Below are 21,641 nucleotides of genomic sequence, written 5' to 3' on the forward strand. Positions count from 1 at the left end.
GTTGCTCTCGTGCCCCGCTAGTCCGTCCGGGGGAAGCCGAAGAACAACTCGACCAAAGTCTCAACTATGGAAGGCGACAACATAATAATGCCTGTTTGACTCGGGGAGATTTTCCAAGGTAAGTTTGGTGTTTTTAAACTGTACAAACCGGGGAAGAGGGAATTAGCGGCTCGGAAGCAGCGTGTGTGTGTGTGTGAGAGAGAGGGGCGAAAAGTTTATCCGCCTCACTACACGGGACAGGAGGGAACAGGGGGACATTTACTCCAATGTTGTTCACATTGGGGATGTGTCATGTTGCTAGTCTCTCTTTAGCTAGTGCGGCACCCCGAGCACTTGCTGTATTACATGTTTTATTTATTATATGCTGTATACTTGTGCCTCTCACAATGTCACGCCAATGGAGGGCATTATTCTGTCGTGTATAGTACTTTTATGTCTGATGACTGTGAGATAAACTGAGCTGTTTTCTTCTCTGTTGATTAAGCATCGTTGATAAAAGCTCATCAGATAAAGTTGGAGGACAAAAGTAGCAGCACAAGCTATTGGTGGAATTTGGTTTGCACACCCATGTGCGTGTTTTTACTGATTTTATATATTTATTTATTTTAATTTATTTATTTTATTATTATTATGTACTGAATAATAATTCACATTTTATCTTCTTTGTATTTCATTTATGTATTATTTATTTTAAAAAATGTTATTTTTTTCCTCTTTCTTTCTTTGAGTGTTAGGGTTGGGTGGGGACTAATAATAAATCTATATATATATATATATATATACATTTTTTCAAAGGTGATATATTATCATGTTGAATTAAAGTCACATTGTTTAAAGTCACATTGTTTATCTGCTGATAAACAGTTAAATGCTAAAAAAAAATAAAAAATATTCTTCAATTTGATGAACTCACAGCCTATGTGTTATTTTGATGGCAAGTGTAGTCTAGGTGGTGAGCTGTATATTTATGTGCATGCAACACTGTGTAGTTGTATTTTTATAGGGAAAATAACATGGAAAGCTTTATACATCACAAGCGCTGTTATTGCATTGGCTTTTGTGGACTTTGTTCCTAACTCTCAAACACAAGCACAGTGTACAGATGATGAACTGAAGTCATCGAAAGCACTTGTTGATGTGATACACAACAGAGCTCCTCGTCATGCTCTTTCGTTTTGTATATTTATGTACACAATCATAGTTCCGGGGCAGCAGTAAAGGTTAATGTCCTGAGTCCATAATTACAAATAGTCTACCCACAGACAGAGAGAGACAGACAGACACTGGGACCGGGTCTTACTAGCCTACAGATGTGCATTCCTCCAGCCAGTGGAGTGATCAAGCCTTTAAATAGAGCTCAACAGGAATGCAAACAGACCAAGCAGAAAGACGAAGCCCTGGGGCGTCTCTGGAGTAGGAGAGGGAAGGTAGGTGGTCGAAAGAGACAGAAAGACTAGACTGTGAGCTATTTTGTTCAAATTTAGCCTAATTTTTCTCAAGTGTCTCCCCATTGTAAGCAAAAACGTCAAAGTTCATGTTATAAAGGAAGATGTTATATTATAAATCCTAGGTTAAGTTTTTCAGGAGGAAGATTTAAATGTGGGATCTGTGCTCTTACATCACTATGTAACATTGCGTACCAGTGGCAGAATTTGAGCCTTACCCACAAGTCCTGCGATGTTTATCAACCAGACTGGTCAGTGATGCTTCAAAGAGATGAAACGGACAAAATACAGGTTATGTTGTGCAGAGCACGTGTCGCAGAGGGCACAGAAGGGGATTCACAATCACTTGCATTTCCGTTTGGAATCTTCGTTTGGTTGGTTTTGGTTTGTTGGTGTTTTTTTTTGTAGAAGAAAATGACATACTTGTATGTGTGCTTCTCTATGCAAGCAAGCTATGGTAGTATTATCCCTGTGTGTGTGTGTGTGTGTGTGTGTGTGTGTGTGTGTGTGTGTGTGTGTGTGTGTGTGTGTGTGTGTGTGTGTGTGTGTGTGTGTGTGTGTGTGTGTGTGTGTGTGTGTGTGTGTGTGTGTGTGTGTGTGTGTGTGTGTGTGTGTGTGTGTGTGTGTGTGTGTGTGTGTGTGTGTGTGTGTGTGTGTGTGTGTGTGTGTGTGTGTGTGTGTTCAAGCTGCATCCATTCACGTATAACACAATTTCGTTTTGTAAGTGTAGACAATACTTTCAGCAAATATTTAATACTTTTGCCATTGAATTGTCGATGTTACAGTACTCTTCACTCCTTATGATGACAATTGAGGGGATGTGTTGATTAATTAAGGTTTTTAGTGTTTAGTATTAAGCTCTAAAGTTGCTATTAGCTTGGTCAGTGCAGAGGTGTCATGAACATTGGTTGGATGGTCAGAGTTTGGTATTGCCCTCTTTTGGGGTGAAGTTGTCTCCATCACATTTGGCTATTTGATCGGGATAGGCCCAATCACAAGTGACTGTAATGACTAATTTCAACTCTATCGCTTTTGTAGGCAAGTGGCTTGTTTTTCTTGGTTGCTTGAAAGATGTTAGAGAAGAGTTCACACTCATCAACTATGGTTGTTCTGTTGACTAAATGGAACCAATTTTCCTCTTGTTCTCCCATATGGCACTAAAACAGAGAGAGATGGAACTGTTTCAGCTCGACTTAGCATGTAAATATGACTAATTTCATGCTGTCCGCTGAGTCTAAGGGTGTTGTTTAAAATGCATAACTATTGCATTTACACCTAAACATTTGTGCCCAGTGTCCACACTACTTCTGCATTCCCAAGCCCATGAAACGGATGTGTTTGGAAATGCTGCTGATCCCATTTTAGTTTGAAAACTCCAGGGTTGCATTTTAGTCTGAACAGGTGGAAATGTAGACTTCTTGAGACGACGAAGCACACATGTGTCAAACCATGTTACATTACAATGAATAACACTCCTAGTACCGCTCTAATATGTTGCTGTATTTGCTTTACAATGACTCCCAATATAGTCTAGCTTTTCTGCCGACTTTACCGCCTTATTCTAGTGTGTTATTTTCAGTAACCGTTCCACCTCGTCGGCGGTCCAAGCAAAGAAACTCCTGCTCATACTTTTTGCCATTGCTTGTTCTTCATCTGTAGTATTTTCTGTATTTTCAGCGGTAGTCGTTACACTAAACAATCTGTTTCCTGTTTACCACCAGCTTGCCCGATATACGTGATTTGTCATGTGTTATGCATTTTGTTTGTTGTTAATGGATTTCACTTCACAGACTGGGTGGCTTGAATAGGTTTAGGTGCTTCTAAGTTGCTTCTTAGTTGGAATCTCCATCTGTTAAAGTCACATTGCATTAAAGAAAACTGTCTTTGAGGTGTAACAGAACATCTTCCTCTCCCTTGAACACTTTACCACTGTGAAGGTAAATCTACACAGAGAGAAAAAAACGAGAGACACCAGGCACATTGCTATTTGCCTACCCATGGATTCCCAAGTTCTCTGTCTCTATAAAAGGAAAACTGGAGTGTATTTTTGCCGTATAAATACTGTGACCTAAAAACCTGTGAAAAGATGATGTAGAAATACATTCGGTGAACAAATGTGCTCTTTGGACTCGGGGGGGCTACAGGGATATCCAAAAAAGAAAGGGAAATCCAGATTTCTGAGAATAGTTAAATCCCTTAATTCAAACATGGCTGACAACTAGACATTTTGATGCCTTTGGAGCCTGTCTGGGTATAAGGAAATGTAATATTTAATGTTGCTTTGTCATAAAAGTGTGAAGGAAAATCATAAAAGTTCCAAAGGTTTAGTTTGGCTTTGTGAAGTTATGTTAGGTTCATATATCAATTCTAAGATTAGCATTTACTGTAAGGTGACTGCAGAGAGCCAACTGTTGAGTAAAAACATTATTTTGCTACAACACATTTATGAGGAGTTTATCTGTAGTTCCAGGCGTGGAAGTCATTTTTAAGAGTTGCTCTCAAGTAATCACATAATCAATCACATGACCCATTGTGCCATCAAAATCCTTACAAAATATGTGCCTTGTCACCTCAATTAGGTTTCAACACTTTGCAGATTTAGAATTTGCAGTCTAAATGCAGACTTAAGTTGTTCAGAGACAGATACCACTATATAGGAAAAGCCTCTGATACCGCCTAAAATGCTGCTCGGCATCGGCAAGTACCAAGTTATTCAGCCCTGAAAAACTTTACTTTTGCAATATGATTGACTAGATTATAAAATACTTAATTGGCATTCATTCTCTGTACGTAAAACCTGAGCCAAGCCATACAACAATGTAAGCAATCATGTCACATCCATACAGGATTAGTAGTATACCGCTGTAAGAAAACACGGTGATATGGGATCAGAACTAGTTTGCGGCTGATTCACAAGTTTAGATATTGGAATTGGTATCAGGAAGGAAAAATGGTATTGGAATATCTCTAAGACACCGATTTACTTGTTCTATACTTCAGTTCATTTTTTAGTAGGGTTCAGTTCAGTCAAACTCGCCTCCAAACACCTCATTCAAGTTAGAGAAAGGTACTGTTATTCAGCTTGCCTTTTGCTTCGCCTGATTCCCTGCAGACAGCTCCCACTGGCAGTCCAATCTCTGCACTAGCTCTGGCCAAAAACCACATGCGCACACACATACACCCAAGTATGTACATACCCCACTTAGACTTTCACAAAGACTCATGCATGTACATATACATGCATAGGCAGAAATACGGGCGATTCGATACTTTTATGCGTACACACGCCCATAATCACATGCACACGGAGCTAAACTCAGTCCAAGCCTCCATACTCTCTTCTCCACACTCATATTTCACTAGTCACACACAGAGGGCCCACGGCAATCAACTTTAAATTAGAGAGAAAGCTGCTCCAAGAACTTGAATGCTGCTTGCCAGGTTTGAGGCCATACTGTTCTTGGTGTGTGTGTGTGAGACAGAGAGACAGAAAGAGCCAGCTTTTGATATTAAACCAACTCTGAGGGGCCTATATTGGGGTATTTCTTCTCCTCTGTGTTGCTGTCCCTGCACTTTATCCCCACTGATGCTTACCAGGAGCTCTATTTGAGGAGTTCTTCTGCAAGTTATTTAATTACAACCTGACATTTCTTGTTCTACTATCCCCAACATTTGCTACAGTTAAAACAGATCCAAGCCACAAGTTCAAGCCACTTAAGTAGGGTTCGACTTGTGGGTTAGAAGTGTGGCTTCTTTTGAGACCAACTAACCAAAAAGGACTGCGATAGTGAAGTGATAGTGAAAGTGTAATATTTGCTTGACAAAAAAAGGGTTTTCCTTTCTAAGAAAATGTGAGATCCTTGCCCAGCTAAAACTTCTGTCAGTGCTAGCTCCGACTGTTCTGCAAAGGCCTCCTTGTATGATGAGTGAATGATGGTTGAATATAATGGCAGCTCTGCAAAGAAACCCTATACTCACGCCTTGATGTATGGCAACTGATGCCAGACATCTGAAGTTCACTACATCTGTTTTAGATAGAATAACTATTTTTGTCAGTAGACTCCATTTTTTGACTCTGGAAAATTGTCTTAACATCATGTCCCATCATCGTCATTTGGCCTGGTATCATTTATAGGATTATAATGGATAACTACTATATAAGACTATAAAAGGACATTGGATATCCCAGAATTCCAAGGTAATACAAGATAAATGTGTAATGTTTTATTTTTAAAATTCACAAAATGACAACCAAAAGAACATTACAAGCTATGCCAAAATTGAAAACAAAACTGTTACAGGGCCTGGTCGAGCTCTATTGAAAATATGTTACAGAACAAAAAAAAAGCATGATTATTATTTTATGAGCAGATGAGTCGTCTTTCTCCTTCTGGAAACAGCAGTTTTCCTACCTGTTGGCTACAGAAATATTGTCTTTGGCACTACTGTTTATGGCCAGATGAAGGCATCATATTAGTTACTGATTATCCCAGGTGGAGACATTGTGGGCGAGGGCGTATTTTCCTTTCTCGGTTTTACATTAGTGTATTTTACGGTGCCATCACAGCAGCGGTAAAAAAAGAAGCTGCATGAGTATGAAGTTTCAAATGGCATGTAAGCAGTGAATCAAAGATGATGAGCTTAAAGTTTTCTTTAGTTTATTGTGCCCACTCATAGCCATCATCTGCTTACAGTCAGTTTATCTTCATACACAGTAAAAACACATCCTACTTTATCCAATATTTACATTATCTCTAGCACACCTGTCAGTTTATGAAAATGTGGAGGTATGGATGTTGGCATTTCATACCACCTGCAAAGTTGGTATCAGTTTACCTTTACAAGAGAGAAGACATTAGATACTGTCCAATAGTAGTGAAGGAGAGATGATTAGGGAGCAGACAAGTTCATTACTAACTGTATAAGTTGTAAAATAAGGCGCTTACTTGTGTAATTTGAAAATGGCTAACAGCATCGGTCTGGTTGATACTGACAGCTCCGCTGGAAGCTTATCACTTCTGGGCGTGAATAACTGTGAAGTTTGGCTATTCTGCAAAAGAGCATGCATACTCCAGGAAAATTCCAGGAAAGATAAACGTTAAAGAATGTGCTTCCTTCCCATGCAGATGTGCTGATGTCTGTATGCATGTTTTAGTGTGACCACCATACCGACATCTCAAAAATTAATGACCATATTTTGTTGTGCACTTTTGACATATTGCTGCAACACAGCTAGTGAAAGCAGCATCTATTAGGGTAGCCATATATATATATTTTGTAACTCCTCTGCCCAGTGCAGTGTTGACTGTGAAAATATGGCTAACTGGGGAGATTATTAGAACTTGGCAGAATATGAGTCTGTGCTGGAAAAACATGCTATTAATTGCTATGGTGTAAAATTCTACCTCCAAATCACGGGTGGTTCCTTGCCAACCCAGCGTGAAGAATACTGTGGATTGATTTACAAGCTTCTCTGGCAAAAGTGTGCCTGCATTTTGGCTTCTTGGTGTTGACTACCACCCTGCAGGTGTTCATATTTACCATCACTGCTGACCTGAAAATGTTCTGTTCGTGAATCAGATGTCAGACATGAAGTCAAAGCAGTTGTTCAGCTGAGCACATAGATCCACCATCGTGCTACTTGAAGAGGATCGTTAATGCAGACTTATCTTGCCGCCTAACTTCATTTTCAGAAGCAGTGACGATGTGTCTGTACAAGTTAGAGTGCCAGAGAACTTTGGGGCTTCAAATGGAGCTCCACTGGATGTCCAGGGTCCACATTTACTCGTGAAACAAATAGTTTAATTAGGGCTTTTTGACTGCATTGCAGGGCTATCTTTACCATAGCCCCTTTTCACAAACATATTCAGTGCGTTTACATGTACAGCAGTTACCCGAAAATGGTCTTACCCTGGTTAATGGAATAATTAGTTCCCCCCCTGTTTACATGAGCAGGGGTGAATGGGAAAATGACGAGAGTAACTCAACCTCCGGTACAGTAGGTGGCGCTTCGCCAACATACATGTTTTTTTTTTCCCAAACAGTCGACATTGGACAGAATTACAACAGAAAGGGGTCTTGATTTGAAGGTAAAGCTTGTGTTGTTGTTGTTGTTTTTTGGCGCCATTGCTTCCTTGTTTATTCTATTTTCGTCTCAAAAGCCACTGCCGCTGGGTAGGGAGAGGGAGTTATAACCTACGGAGTATGCGCAGACACCAGACGCATAACCGGATATTACCCTGGATAAGCTGTTTACATGCATGGATACCCCGGTTACTGAAGGAGTTATCGAGGTCTGTAAACTGGGGTATGAAAACTCAGATTTCACCCGGGGTACAGTGTTTACATGGCGTTTGGGAAACCGGAGTATTTCCTTAATCCGAATATAATCGTGTTTTAAACTGCATGTAAACGCACTCATTGTTGGGGGTTAGTTTCATATTACCAGACCATACTCAAGTGCTGGAGTGTGGTCAACATGGTTAACATTCTGGTATAAGGGAAAAAAACAATTTGGCCTGTTTGTATTTCTAAGTGCAGTGTAATAGCCCTATTGTTGGATTTCTCTTGGATGTGTGGATTTTTGTGAAGTGCATATCAGTGCCGCTTAGTACCAAAACAAGTTCTAGTACAAGTACAAATACTTAAGACACAATGTGTTGGAAAAAGCAAGCAGTAATCCCTAAAGTGTGGTTTGTAGGCAGCTTTGGACAGACTGAATCACGTCTGTCCAGGCTCTAAAGACATTAACAGTGATGGCTCTGAGCCAGAAAGGCTACAGCATAGTTAGACCTTAGACAGTGTGGATAATTCTGTCACTGAGGCTTTGAGAGAGAGAGAGAGAGAGAGAGAAAGAGAGAGAGAGAGAGAGAGAGAGATCTGTGAGGTGAAGAGCTTTTGGCTATAGGGTTGCAGGTTCTGATTCCAACTGTGGGGACACAATGTGTCAAGACTCACACGCTGCTAAGACTCACAGACAAATCCCCAACTGTGGCACTAGTGGTTGAAAGGTGACATTTCCTGGTGTGAATAATATATGCGTACCTTTGCGTACGGCCATCTAAAATTACACTCCGTGACTCTGTCTGTGACATGCAAGCATTGTGCATGATTGGATCAATCTTAAAAACCACCACTGTGCAAAAGAAGAATCAGTTTTGAATATGCAGGCCAATGCAAACCACATGATTTATTTATTTGTATTATTATTTACATGGGGTGAATATTGTATTGATGTGTGTATCCTTTGTAGACAACATTGTAGACAAAATCAGCAGTTATATATAACTATAACTATATATAACTCCTATAAAGTCTTTTCTTTTGCTCCCGATAAGAGTTTCAGCTAAATGGATCAAATGTAACGGTGGGTGGTCCGAGTTTCAGAGACCACCCTTTGTTTCAAAATGTCCCTGCTCATCACTTTGGGCAAAAGCACCATCTAAATACCTAAAAATGTGAAATGTATCAAAGACAGAGAACTATGTGATGTAACTTAGTACAGAGGTTCTCAATCTTACAAGCTGGAGAATATACAGTATGTGAGACCCCTTCATGTTTGTCCCGTGGAATAATTTGATGCAGCCTTTTTTTTTTCACTTTTATAGTCTTAGTTATATGAAAGTGAAAGAAAAAATGTGAGAAAGATTTAAGCTGTACAACACATATTTGCAGATTCTAAGAGTTAAAGGTTGCTAGATTAAAACACTAATCCTTAAAACTATTACATATTTAAAAATGTTTATTTGTTGAACTATTAAAATTAATGATTTGAAAACTTTTCATGACTCCCAGTGCCACAGACCCCTGGGGGTCCCTGGACCCCACTTTGAGAATCACTGTTTCAGTGGATGGAGTGTTTTTAATGGACCTTTTTGTGTTCATGTGTTTCTGTTGCAACAAGGCAACTATTTTTACTGGACCGGTCCTACATAATTGATAGACTTGTCTGTTTAAATTATGTGACAGATGTAGCGTGCGTGCGTGCGTGCGTGCGTGCGTGCGTGCGTGCGTGTGTGTGTCACAGTGTGTGTGTCACAGTGTGTGTGTGTGTGTGTGTGTGTGACAGAGTGTGTGTGTGTGTGTGTGTGTGACAGAGTCTGTCTGTGTGTGACAGAGTGTGTGTGTGACAAGGTTTGTGGGGATGGGGGTGTGTGTATGTGTGCGATGACATCATGCTGTTGGAATGTCACTGAAAGATGAGTATGAACCTGCTTCTACCTTTAACACACATCTTTTCTCTTTTCCCGCTCTTCTCCTTTCAGTTTTGTTTCCTCTTTGTTCAGTCTTAACCGTTCTCTCCTCCCCTGTTCCTCCTTGTTCAAACCTCTTCATTATTTTATTTGCTGTCTGCTTCACTATCTATCTGCCACCCTCACCGTCCCTCCCTCTATGCTTTTGCTGTGTTTGTTGTCTTCATGGAGTGTTAGCCGTTTTAGAGGAGGATAAATGGGTGCTATCGAGCATGCATATCTGATTTGGCAGACCGGTGACAGAAGAGAATGAGCACCAAGACTATACTTAGAATCATGCTTAGTGCATGTCCACACTACATCTTAAAGTGTCCAAATTCTCACTTTTGACAGGCAAGAGAAAGCTTGACATATAATAATTAAACTGTGAGGAGCAGACCTACATGGAGATGAATTGTTTTGTGAGAGTCTGAATACATTTTAAGCATAAGTGAGAAATGGTTAAACATGATTGCTGGTACAATCTGAATACAAAGTATATGTTGACTTCAGATGTAAACAGGGTCTGTGTACCAGCTTGTGTTACTTTGTTAGCCAGTCCATGTACTGTAGTTGCACAGGCTCATTCATATCCATAATATGTCATTTTTTTGCTAAAAGAGGAAAAGTTGTTGGTGTGCATTTTCCAGATCATCACAAGAAAAAAGTCATTTTCGTAAATTTATTTAGTTCATTGTTCGATGTTTAGACTTTAGACGAGGCTAAATGAAACACTTTATGTCTTTTCCAATGAAGTAATATATAAAGAAATGCAACTGTCAAAATTATTTTCTCCAAGGCCCATAAATTGCTTAAACATTTGAGCCGATCACAATCGCAGCTCTTAGCTCACACTTCATATTTACTGTGAATAAATGGTCAGAGTTGGCTAAATATGGCATTGTCTGCCCAATGCAGTTTGTTGGATTTTTTGGGGGATTTTTTTCTGCTACACATAATTCTCCTTTGAAGACAATTTTATTGCCAGTGTTAAGGTTGGTTGCAATGAGTCAAGCAGGCAGTGTTGACATCAGTGCATTTCAAAAACACTGTTCGGCGCTAAAAAAAACAGACGAATGAATGACATGAAAATCTATCCTTTCAATCTAGAATAGATGGATATGATAAATGATCCGCAGCCTTTGTTTTGTCATGCCAAATAAACACGTCGGATTGAAGTTGTTAGTAGATGTCAGTCGAGAAATTAGCACATAAAAATATGTAGCATGCGCCAATGCTTCAGGATTCCTAATTGGCCGTCATTCAAGGAAGAATACAATCACACTGTTTTGAACCCAATACCGGAGTATACCTTGCAACTCCCAGTGATTACAGAACAGAGCTTTTTGGGGGTGAAAACACACCGCAGTTGTAGGTTGGAGCACTGTACATGCAGGGATGTAGCTGCTAAGTCTTAAAACTGGATTTAAAGGACCAATCAATTAACCATGTGCAATCTGTGCTATCAGCAAAAGCTACAACAATAAATGTGACAGAGATAATGATGAAATAGTGTAAATGATGCAACATATAAAATCAAGTGCCACATGAGAAAAGAGGTGAGGAGAAACGTGTCTCTGTGTGCTGTGTTAGATAAGCATATTTGAAGACCATATGGACCCTGTTTGGTTAAATGATTTTTAAATAGATGGTTTTCGCTCGGTCAACATTGGGCTATGTGTTTAGCAACACTTCAGAGGGAGATAGCAACAGCGTGTCTCACCTCAGATGTCTGTAAGTGTTTGCATCCACATGTTTTTTTCAATATATGCATAAAAAAATGCAGGAAAAAGAAAATATCGTGAAATAGTTTTTACACTGGGCTCAGGTCGAAAAGTTGCTACTGTGCCTTGTTAACATTGACTTGATTTTACTGCCCAAGGAAATACCTTTCTATTTGTGATCACATGTTTATTTTTCAATACTGGAGGTTAGAGAATGACAGAACATGATCAGCCTCTATACACATCTGTAATACTGGCCATTGGATCATTTTAAAATAATCTCATCTTCCCTTTCCCGGGCCACATAAAATAAGTACAGTATATTATGACATTGGTCAACTGCCTAACAAAGGGCTCTTATTAGCCCAATCCAGTTTTTGAAAATCCCCCTCCTCCTTTCCCCTGCTCTGGATGGCATATGGGTAAGCCAGCCCACGAAAATGAAAAAATATATAAAGGCAAGGCAAGGCAAGGCAGCTTGTATAGCACTTTTCATACACAAGGCAGACTCAAAGTGCTTCACAGCACAACATTTCATGAATTCAAATGCATTACAGGAAGACAAAGAGAATAAAAACATAGACAATAATCAAAACAGTGCGGACGTTAAAAGTGCGAAGATTTAGCAGAAAGCTAAGGTGAACATAAAAGTTTTCAGTCTAGTTTTAAAAGTGGTCGGAGTGGGTGAAAGTCTCAAATCTTCAGGAAGTTTATTCCAGCTGTTTGTTGCATAATGACTGAAAGATGCTTTCCCTTGATTTGAGTTTACTCTGCGAACCACTAACAGATTGGTCTCAGAGGATCTTAGTGATCTAGAAGGCTTATGTAGTGGGAGCATATCAGTGATATACCTCGGCCCTAGACCATGAAGTGATTTATATGTGAGCAGGAGGATTTTGAAATCAATTCTCTGACGTACAGGAAGCCAGTGTAATGATTTAAGAATTGGTGTAATGTGCTCACATTTTTTGGTCTTTGTTAGAACTCTAGCAGCAGCGTTCTGAACAAGCTGTAGCTGCCTGACAGTTTTTTTGGGAAGACCTGCAAGGAGACCGTTACAGTAGTCTAGCCTACTGGTTATAAAGGCATGGACAAGTTTTTCTAAGTCTTGAGCTGACATGAGCCCTCTAAGTCTTGTTACATTTTTAAGGTGATAGTAGGCCGATTTTGTTACTGATTTGATGTGACTGTCGAAATGTAAATCAGAATCCATAATAACCCCAAGATTTCTGGCTTTATTTGAGGTTTTCAGGGACAGTGATTGAAGGTGTTGGATGACTTTAGACCTTTCTTTCTTAGCACCAAAAACAATTATCTCAGTTTTATCCTCTTTTAGTTGAAGGAAATTTTGGCACATCCAGTGTTTGACCTGCTCAATGCACTGGCACAGTAGATCTATGGGGCGATAGTCATTTGGTGATAGCGCTACATAGATTTGGGTGTCATCGGCATAGCAATGGTGGTCAATGTTATTATTTTGCATGATTTGTCCTAGTGGGAGCATATAGATATTAAATAAAGTCGGCCCCAAGATTGAACCTTGGGGGACTCCACACGTTACGTTGGTTTGTTCTGATACAAAGTCGCCAATGGAAACAAAATAGTTCCTATCTTGTAGATATGACTTGAACCAGTTTAGGACTGTGCCTGAGAGCCCCACCCAGTTTTCCAACCTGTCCAAAAGTATTGAGTGGTCGACAGTGTCAAATGCAGCACTGAGGTCCAATAGCATTAGTACTGAAGTTTTGCCAGAGTCTGTGTTAAGACGGATGTCATTTATAACTTTAATAAGGGCCGTCTCTGTGCTATGAAAAGGTCTGAATCCTGACTGGAGGTTGTTGTGGCAGCCAGTAGAAGCCAAGAAGTGAGTTAGTTGTTGGAGTACAACTTTCTCAATTATTTTACTTATGAATGGTAGATTTGAAATTGGTCTGTAGTTGTTGATAATAGAGGCATCTATGCTCCGCTTTTTTAGAAGAGGTTTAATGACTGCAGTTTTGAAGGCCTTTGGGAAATTGCCCAATACGTCTGTTGATAGGCAGTCAAAAACATTCTTAAAGAAGTTGGTAGGTAAAGCATCGAGACAGCAGGTGGTTGGCTTTAGATCGGTCACTGTTTCCACTAGAGTTTTAGAGTCTATGGCATTAAAGCTTGCCATCATTGCTGTGTTATTTTGGCCTAAACGGGGTGGTGATCCAACTTTTTTGTTTGAGATATTGATGGCACGTCTGATGCCTTCAATTTTATCAGTATAAAAGAATGCAAACTCATTGCATTTCTGTGTGGAATGGAGTTCGGCTGGTATTTGTGTTGGGGGGTTGGTCAGTCTGTCGACAGTTGCAAATAGGGTTTTGGCCTTATTAGTGTTGCTGTTTATGATATTGGAGAAGAATGTTTCTCTAGCACTTTTTAAGACTAAATTGTAGGCATGGAGCCTCTCTTTATAGATGTCATGGTGAATATGAAGTTTTGTATTTCGCCAGATTCGTTCAGCCTTCCTGCACTCTCTTCTCTGGGCTGTTACAACAGCAGCTTTTCTCCAGGGTGCCTTTTGCTTACCAGAAATCGTTTTAACTGTAACCGGTGCAATGACATCTAAGATATTCACAATTTTGGAATTAAAGTTGTTTACAAGATCATCAGCATGGCATGGGTTTAGAGGTGGTAGCGAGGAGATGGCATTTTTAAAGAGTACATTAGCATGTTCATTGATGTAGCGCTTTTTGACATTCTTTGATTCTGTTTGTGTCTCCGGAATTAAAGAAATATTAAAGAAAACACAGAAGTGATCAGACAATGAAAGATAAGTCACAAGAACATCAGAAACATTGAGACCTTTTGTGATAATCAGGTCCAGGGTGTGTCCTTTACAATGAGTAGCCTCTTTCACATGTTGAGACAGGTCAAATGTATCTAAAATAGTAAAAAGTTCCTTTGCACCCTTGCCATTCGAATCGTCAATATGAAAATTAAAGTCACCAGTTATAACTAGGCAGTCAAAGTCAGTGGAGATACTAGACAATAATTCGGTAAAATCATCGAAAAAATTTGCTGAGTATTTAGGTGGCCTGTAAATAATTAACAGAAGAATTTTGGGAGAGCATTTCAACACAGCACACAGGTATTCGAATGATGTAAAATCACCAAGTGACATCTGTTTCCCCTGAAATATGTTTTTAAATATAGCAGCAACCCCTCCCGCCCTTTTCCCAGATCTACATACATCAATAAAGTTATAGTTGGGGGGTGATGTCTCGATCAGAATGCTTGCACTGTTATATTGCTCCAGCCATGTTTCAGTTAAAAACATAAAATCAAGTTTGGAAGTAGTAATAAAACCGTTGACTAAAAATGATTTGTTATTCAGAGACCTAACATTGAGCAGACCCATCATGATGGTGTTAGTGACAGGCTTCGATGTTGACTTTGATTTGGAGAGGATAGGAATGAGATTGTTTAGGTTAGCAGGGTGTCTACGTTTCCCAATGTTCTCTCTCTCGGTCGTCACAACAGGAATGTAGAAGGTGCCAAGCTTTGACGTAGGCAGCCTTGGGCCCAGCTGATTATGTGGTCTACTGCTGAACCCTGTTTTGTATCAATAATATTCAGGACTGCTGTCAGGGCGGGGCGGGGGTGGCCATGAGGGGGGGGGGGGAGGAGTGGGCAGCGTCAGAGCTGGAATGAACTACTGGAGGTGGACGTTGAGGGAGTAGAGGGGGTTTACGTAAGAGGGGCGGAGTAGGGCTGAGGGTTTGTGAAGCACACTTTCGTGGAGGGGGGGGAGGAGGTGGGAAGGAGGTGCCACTGAGATGACGCTGAGGGGGGGATCGCTGAGGTCGGTCAAGGGGAGTAAAAATAGGAGTAGGGCGGGGAGTGGGTGGGGGTAGCTCCCGGAACTCCAAAGGGGATAAGGGGGGAGAAAGGCTTACTTGAGGAAGGGAGAAGGATGGAGACCTGGATTTAGGCTTGGGGGGTGTGGGGGAGGGATCTTCACGCCCATTTGAAATGAAAGGGGAGGTAGAGGGGGATGGACACGTCTCCTCTTTGCTCCGGTGTCTCTCATGGTCAGCGCTCTCCTTTTGCAATGGCGGTCCTCCTTCGACGTTCATGATAAGCTGTGTTGTGTCTGTCTTTTCCGTTGGTTCCTCTTGTCTGTTGTCCTTGGCAGTGATGATAGATGGATGACGCAGGAAGTAAGACATGTTGGTCATGAAAAGCTTTACTCCCAGCTTATTTAGACAAAGTCCGTCTGCCTTAAAAAGATGCCTGCGGTCCCAGAAAAAGCTAAAATTGTCAATAAAATGCATCGAACTAGCAAGAAAAACGCTGGAGAGCCACTCATTCAGCGAGTAAAGTCGACTGAATCTCTCAGCTCCTCTCCTGATCGGGGGTAGAGGACCACTGATAAACACCTCAGCATTCACAGCGCTGACTGTTTCAAAGAGTTTATTGAAGTGCTCTCTCAGCTCACTTGATTGTTGTTTTTCAATGTCATTAAAACCAATGTGCAGAATGATATTTTTCACATTTGGGTGTGCAACCACAATATCCAGGATTCTTTTTTCCAAGTCAGACACCGTATCCTTCGGAAAGCAGAGTACTTTGGTGTTATTATTGCTTTTCATATCTTTTACAGAAAAGTCACCCACAATCAGATTTTCAGGCCCACTTGTTAGCTTTCTCGGTGGTTTTAAGTTAGCAGGTCTTACCCTTCTGCGTGGTGATGGTGGGTTATTCAGGCAATCAGAGGGGGATCCATTGTCCGACAACAGTGGAGCAAACCTGTTCTTTAGTTGAACACTTGCTTGCTGGGGAAGTTTCTTGGTACTTTTCCTCTTCTCAGCTGTCCGCTGCTGTGTCCTCCGTGGCAGGGGAGTTGATGAAGCGCTATGCCTGGATAGAGATGGTAGCGCAGGCCAACCGGTCAGATCAGAGATATCGGGGCGCTGGGTCCTCCCGGTTATCCGTTCTCCCTTGTCGCAGGGAGGTGGTCTTCTCTTTGGCTTTGCCCCAAGTGTGTTCCAGGGAGGATTGTCGCTGGTAGATTTATTACCCTGTACAGGGACCTCCCGTTTCCTCGTAGCTTCATCGTTGCTAGTTTGCTGGGTTCTGGCATGCCCCTGTCCACTGTTTTCAGTCAGTGCTAGGGTGGTATTGTTGTCACAATATCCATTCACTTCTATAAATACTTCTAACCGATTAATTTTTGTTTCCAGCAGCAAAATCTTCTGTAGTAGTTTGTGGTATTCTTCCATAGAGAAGGGAGGCATCTTCTGGTGATTACCTTTAGCACTGTAGCACAGGCTCAGGCTTATCTTGAATGGTAGGCCTCCCTGCCTAGCGTTGAGGAAGTCGTAAAAATATTGAAAAATGCCTCTGTTATCTAAAAGAAATATAATCCCACTGGTTTTGTAAGTATCCAGGAGCTGTTGCTCTTTGTTTCTTATTGAGGAGAAGCAAATAGTAGCAGATAGTAGCAAAAAATGCAAGCAAAGGCGAGAGCAAGCAGAAAAGCGTCCGCACTGTAGCAAAGCAGGAAGCACCTTTAAATGTATATTAGTTTACGATATATATTAATATATATACTGGTTTACACAAATCAAATCAAATAAAGAAAATTATGTTTATTCTATCAACACATCATGTTTGATAGAAGTTGTCAGTTATGGAGGAACACTAATCCTTAAACTGGTGAGATAATGTAGAGCTTTTTCTAGTTTGACAGATTTTAACTGCAAAAACATCCCTCCCTCTGATACTGCCTCTGATCTCAGCCAGGCTTTTTAAATACATCTCTTAGTTCACTCAAGACACACACACACACAAACAAGACATGTACACACAATCACAGTGTCCCAAAATCAACAAACTTTGAAACCAAATGTAAGGTCGGCCTCCTATCTGCCTTACTATCTCAAGCAAACTGGGGTAGCCGGCTATCTGTGAGCCTGGTCTGTTCATCAAAGCCAGACGGTCGGATGAGGGCTTTCTCTTTTATTTGCACTAATTTATTCTGAAAGAAACTTGGTTATAGTTTCCGTTGCATCCTGCTTCCAGCAAATAATTCTGACAGTAATGAGGCTGTTGATGATTTTTCTTGCAGAGGCCTTTCTGTCAATTAATTTCTAACCTACTTATCCCCCCTGCTCGTTCACTTCATCTTTTTGCTCGGCGGTCTGATAGTGTCTCAAGTCACACTAGATTCTGCAGTGAACAGTGCACATGATGATTCACTTCAACCTGACATGTAGGGTCTGTTTGCCCCAGTGTATGTCCTGACTTAATAGTTCTACTGTACTTTATACAGTGAACAGCTCAACTGTGTGCGTGTGTGTGTGTGTGCGTGCGTGTGCGTGTGCGCACGTGTCCTCAGGCTGGCATACAGTGCATGGGGGCTGTTTGCTTTACTGCGTGATCTCTTTGCCTGATCCAGTGACAGAGCATTTGATTCATCTTGGCATAAAAACCAAGCCACCAAAACTGTTTTTGCTTTTTTTTTTTTCCTCTCCTGTTTTTAATGGTGGTTTACACAGTTGATGTTTGGAATGATATGTGGTAGCACAGCAATGCTAGCATCTTTTTTAAGCTCACAGGTCTACATCTGAGTTGTTTTGGGATTTTCGTGTGCCACAGAAATGTTGAAAGCAATGAAAGTAAGGTATGCATATAACACATGAACAGACATGAATGGAGTAGAAAGAGTATTTTGAGTATTTTTTGCTTAAGTGTAAGAACATATCAAAGAAATATGTAGATCTGTAATGAGTAGCTCATTAATTGAGTAGTTGTCAATCATTAAATTTATCGACAACTATTCTGATAATTGATTTATCTTTTTGAGTCATTTTTCAGTAAAATAAGAAGTAAAAATTCTCTGATTTCACTTTCTTAAATGTGGATATTTTCTGGTTTTGTTCCTCATCTATGACAGTAAACTTAATATCTTTGAGGTGTGGACAAAACCAAACATTTGATGACATCACCTTGGACTTTGGGAATCGCATTCAGATTAATCGATAATGAAAATAATCTTTCGTTGCAGCTCTAGAAATATGTAAACATCTTTACATTCAGTATAAAGCAATTATTTATTGGAGAATCAAATACATAACTATGTAAAAATGTAAATATAAATATGTGCATTCAACTACAATATAGCAACAACATATATGTACAAAAAATAGAGAAAATGAATATGTAAACGTGAAGGAACGCAGCATCAGAGATGTACCAAAATCCACAGAATGACGCCTGGTGGATTTCAACACATCTTGGAGTCCCACCACTGAGACAAACCAAACACCATTCATCTGAACACAATGCCTACATTCCAATCACACAGACCTGGATTAAAATCACTTTCACTTGAATCCAGTTATGACCCTACTGGTGATGCATATTACAGCTCATTTAAATGGACAGCTTTGCAAAAAAAAATGTCCTTATTAATGTCTTTTCCTACTCTGCTTCCCTCTCTCAATTCCAGCCCCATTGCTCAATCTGCAGTGAATTAAATACAAACAAATCCCAAATGATGAGTGCAGGGTTGGAACAAATTACTCCCTGTGGTCAAATGGTGCAAGTTCATCATGCTTAGAACTTATTTCTATATTTACACAGTTAAAAAGGGGAACGTGACATCCCCTAACTATATAAACATAACAGCACACGATTAACCAAAGGGGGTAGGCTAATCCGCAGGATTTCTTCTTTTGCTCGTTTGCTTTCCTAAAAATATTTTGTCTTTGTTTCGATTTTTTCCATTTGGATTTGATTTGCTTCCTTTTGCCCCAAGAACTCATTAGTTTTTTGTTTTTTTTATTGTTTGTGTCCATTGTTAGTGTGGAATCCAAAATGTGTCTTGTTTGCTTTTTTACAGAGAACTTTCACAAACTGGTCAGATTCATTCATCTTTTTCACGTAATCTTCGATTAGATAGTTCTTGACTTCATCACAATCCTGCCAATTTTAGACGGCTTTATTTGGGGAAGATTCTTGCGCAGCTTCTTTTGTTTGGTCAATATTTATCATTTGAAAACATTGGTATCTTTTGTTGAACAACAGAAGGGGGTTTGTCGGAAAACATTTTCATATATCTAAGGTATCAATGTTCACTCTGCAGTGAACGTACTATAAAATGCATTTCTTTCCTGTCTGCCATCTGCCCATGAAAGACTTACCAGTGTTTAGTTTCTAACATCCCAATGTAAATGATTTTGTGAACTGTATATACATTCAGTTAATGTTATGTTTATACATCTGTGTCTAGCAGGGCATGTATTTACTTGTACTCAACTGTAGATTAAATTAAGATTATTCAGTATCTCTGTCTTTCTTCTTTGTTTGATTCCTTTCCAGCAGCATTTTTGAACAGACAGTCAGACAGTAGTAATTAAGAAAGCATGGCTTTCTCATTTTTATGCTCTCTTTGTTGTTGATTGTTTTTCTTTACTCTGGTTTGGAGTGTCTTGTTACTGGAAGTTATACTCACTGTTTCACTTGTGTATAGTTTAACTAATGAGGCACATTAAACACAATGTGTCTGTCTGTCTGTCTGTCCTCTCTGTCCCCCAATATTTCACTTTTATCTCAGTAGGTCTAATACCTCCTATTTGTTTCTCCTTCTTCCCTTTCTATCATCTCTATTCTGTTACCTAGTGAACTCTACCTCTCTCTTTCAGCATGTTAGGACAGTCAGCCACTCGGTAGTAATGGGGAAAGCATGGAGTTCCCAGCAGAGTGACTCATAGCTCTAGCGAACAGGGGTCGTGTCTGTGTATGTGTGGGTGGGTGGAATTGGGTGGCAGGGGGCGGGCGTCCTATCTTGTGTGTGTGTGTGTGTGTGTGTGTGTGTGTGCCCAAACATGTTTGTGTAATTTAGATGTATATGTTCTGCTGAACACACGGTGAAAGCTCTTTCAAAAGCCGGCTGTGTGAGAGGTCATCTGTCGGTAAAAGTCAAACATAAACTTGTGCGCATAAAAAAGCACTCGTATGTAATATGGTGCCATGAAAAAAGTCTTTGACTTTACTACCACGCTGTAACCTTACTTCTTTATCTTTTTTCAATATTTACCTCATCCCATGAATGTTTTTAACGTGCAAGCCACTATTATTGTTATTCTCAGAATTAGTCAGGCATGTGAGTGATACTATACATGCTCAAGGATAGTGCTTGGCCTGTATGTCCACATATATGTGAATAGATATAGAATATCAGAACGAAGAAATATATTGATGGTAAGAAAAAAAGAAGAAGCTAACCTTTTTGGATGATTTTTTTTTTCTGCCACTATGGTTTGGATGACGCTTAAGCTAAGCCTAAACTAAACCTAAGCCTAAGCTTAGACTGCTGCCATTATATCCAAATCAGCATGCTTTGGGTGCTGTTTTTTGTGTTTTGTTTGGATGACCTGAAAAATCCCATTAGCCCATGAAAGAAGTATTCAACAACATCTAACAACCCCCCGTCAAAGTTTTGAATATAGACAAATCCGGCGAGCCGTTTGTGTGTTACGCCGTCTAGCGGCGCCGCCATTACTGCGCTGGCGTCTCCCTCCAGTATGCGCGTGCTTGAATGGAAGCCGTCTACTTTTACCTGTACTTTTTATGCAGCATTCCTTTTGACAACAATGTCTAGCAAGTCGAGAAGAACCTGTGCAATTCTCTGCAGTGGGAAACTTCAACTTTGGAAAAAAACTAAATCTCATGAAGAGCGCTCCCATCTGAGGCCCTACGGTTTACACTGATTCCCTGGACGTGCAGATGTTCGGCAGAAGTGGATCAAGAATATTAACAGAGGGAACTTTGTTCCCAACAGCAACAGCGCGCTAAGTTTTGGTTAACACTTGTCAATCTCACAATGAAGAGCATGCGGCTGTCTAGCTTAAATCACTGGAAAAGTAATGTCAGCTGAGCGAACACTGCTTAGCTAGCTCATGTAAGACGCCTCTATCAAGCCTGCCGTGGTCCTACAGAGTAAATTAACTGTGGTGTTCTTGTGAAATAAAACGTGAGTTGCTCCAACTAGGGCAACCTAATGACCACAATGTAAATGTCAAGTAGCTGAGTTAATCAGTGATGGAGGTAAATAATCACTCTTCATGAGGTGAAAGTTGTAGAAAAGGCTCACTTATAATGACAGCTCCCATTCAATCGCGCGCATACTGGAGAGAGACACCACCCCAGCAGTGTGGCTTGTTCACTTCCGGTACTTCTCCGGATTTGTCTATTTTCAATTA

General features: G+C 40.3%; 1 protein-coding gene across 2 annotated transcripts in view; it reads left to right on the forward strand.

Moving 5' to 3' along the window:
• Positions 1 to 21,641, forward strand: part of il11ra (interleukin 11 receptor subunit alpha) — a 60,665-nt gene continuing 39,024 nt past the window's right edge. For both annotated transcript variants that reach the window (XR_014593538.1, XM_083929235.1), the window contains exon 1: positions 1 to 118. The gene's annotated coding sequence lies outside the window, so the exon portion shown is untranslated. The remainder of the gene's footprint in view (positions 119 to 21,641) is intronic.

This window comes from Echiichthys vipera (genome assembly GCF_963691815.1).
Source record: "Echiichthys vipera genome assembly, chromosome: 16".
NCBI classification, from domain to species: domain Eukaryota; kingdom Metazoa; phylum Chordata; class Actinopteri; order Perciformes; family Trachinidae; genus Echiichthys; species Echiichthys vipera.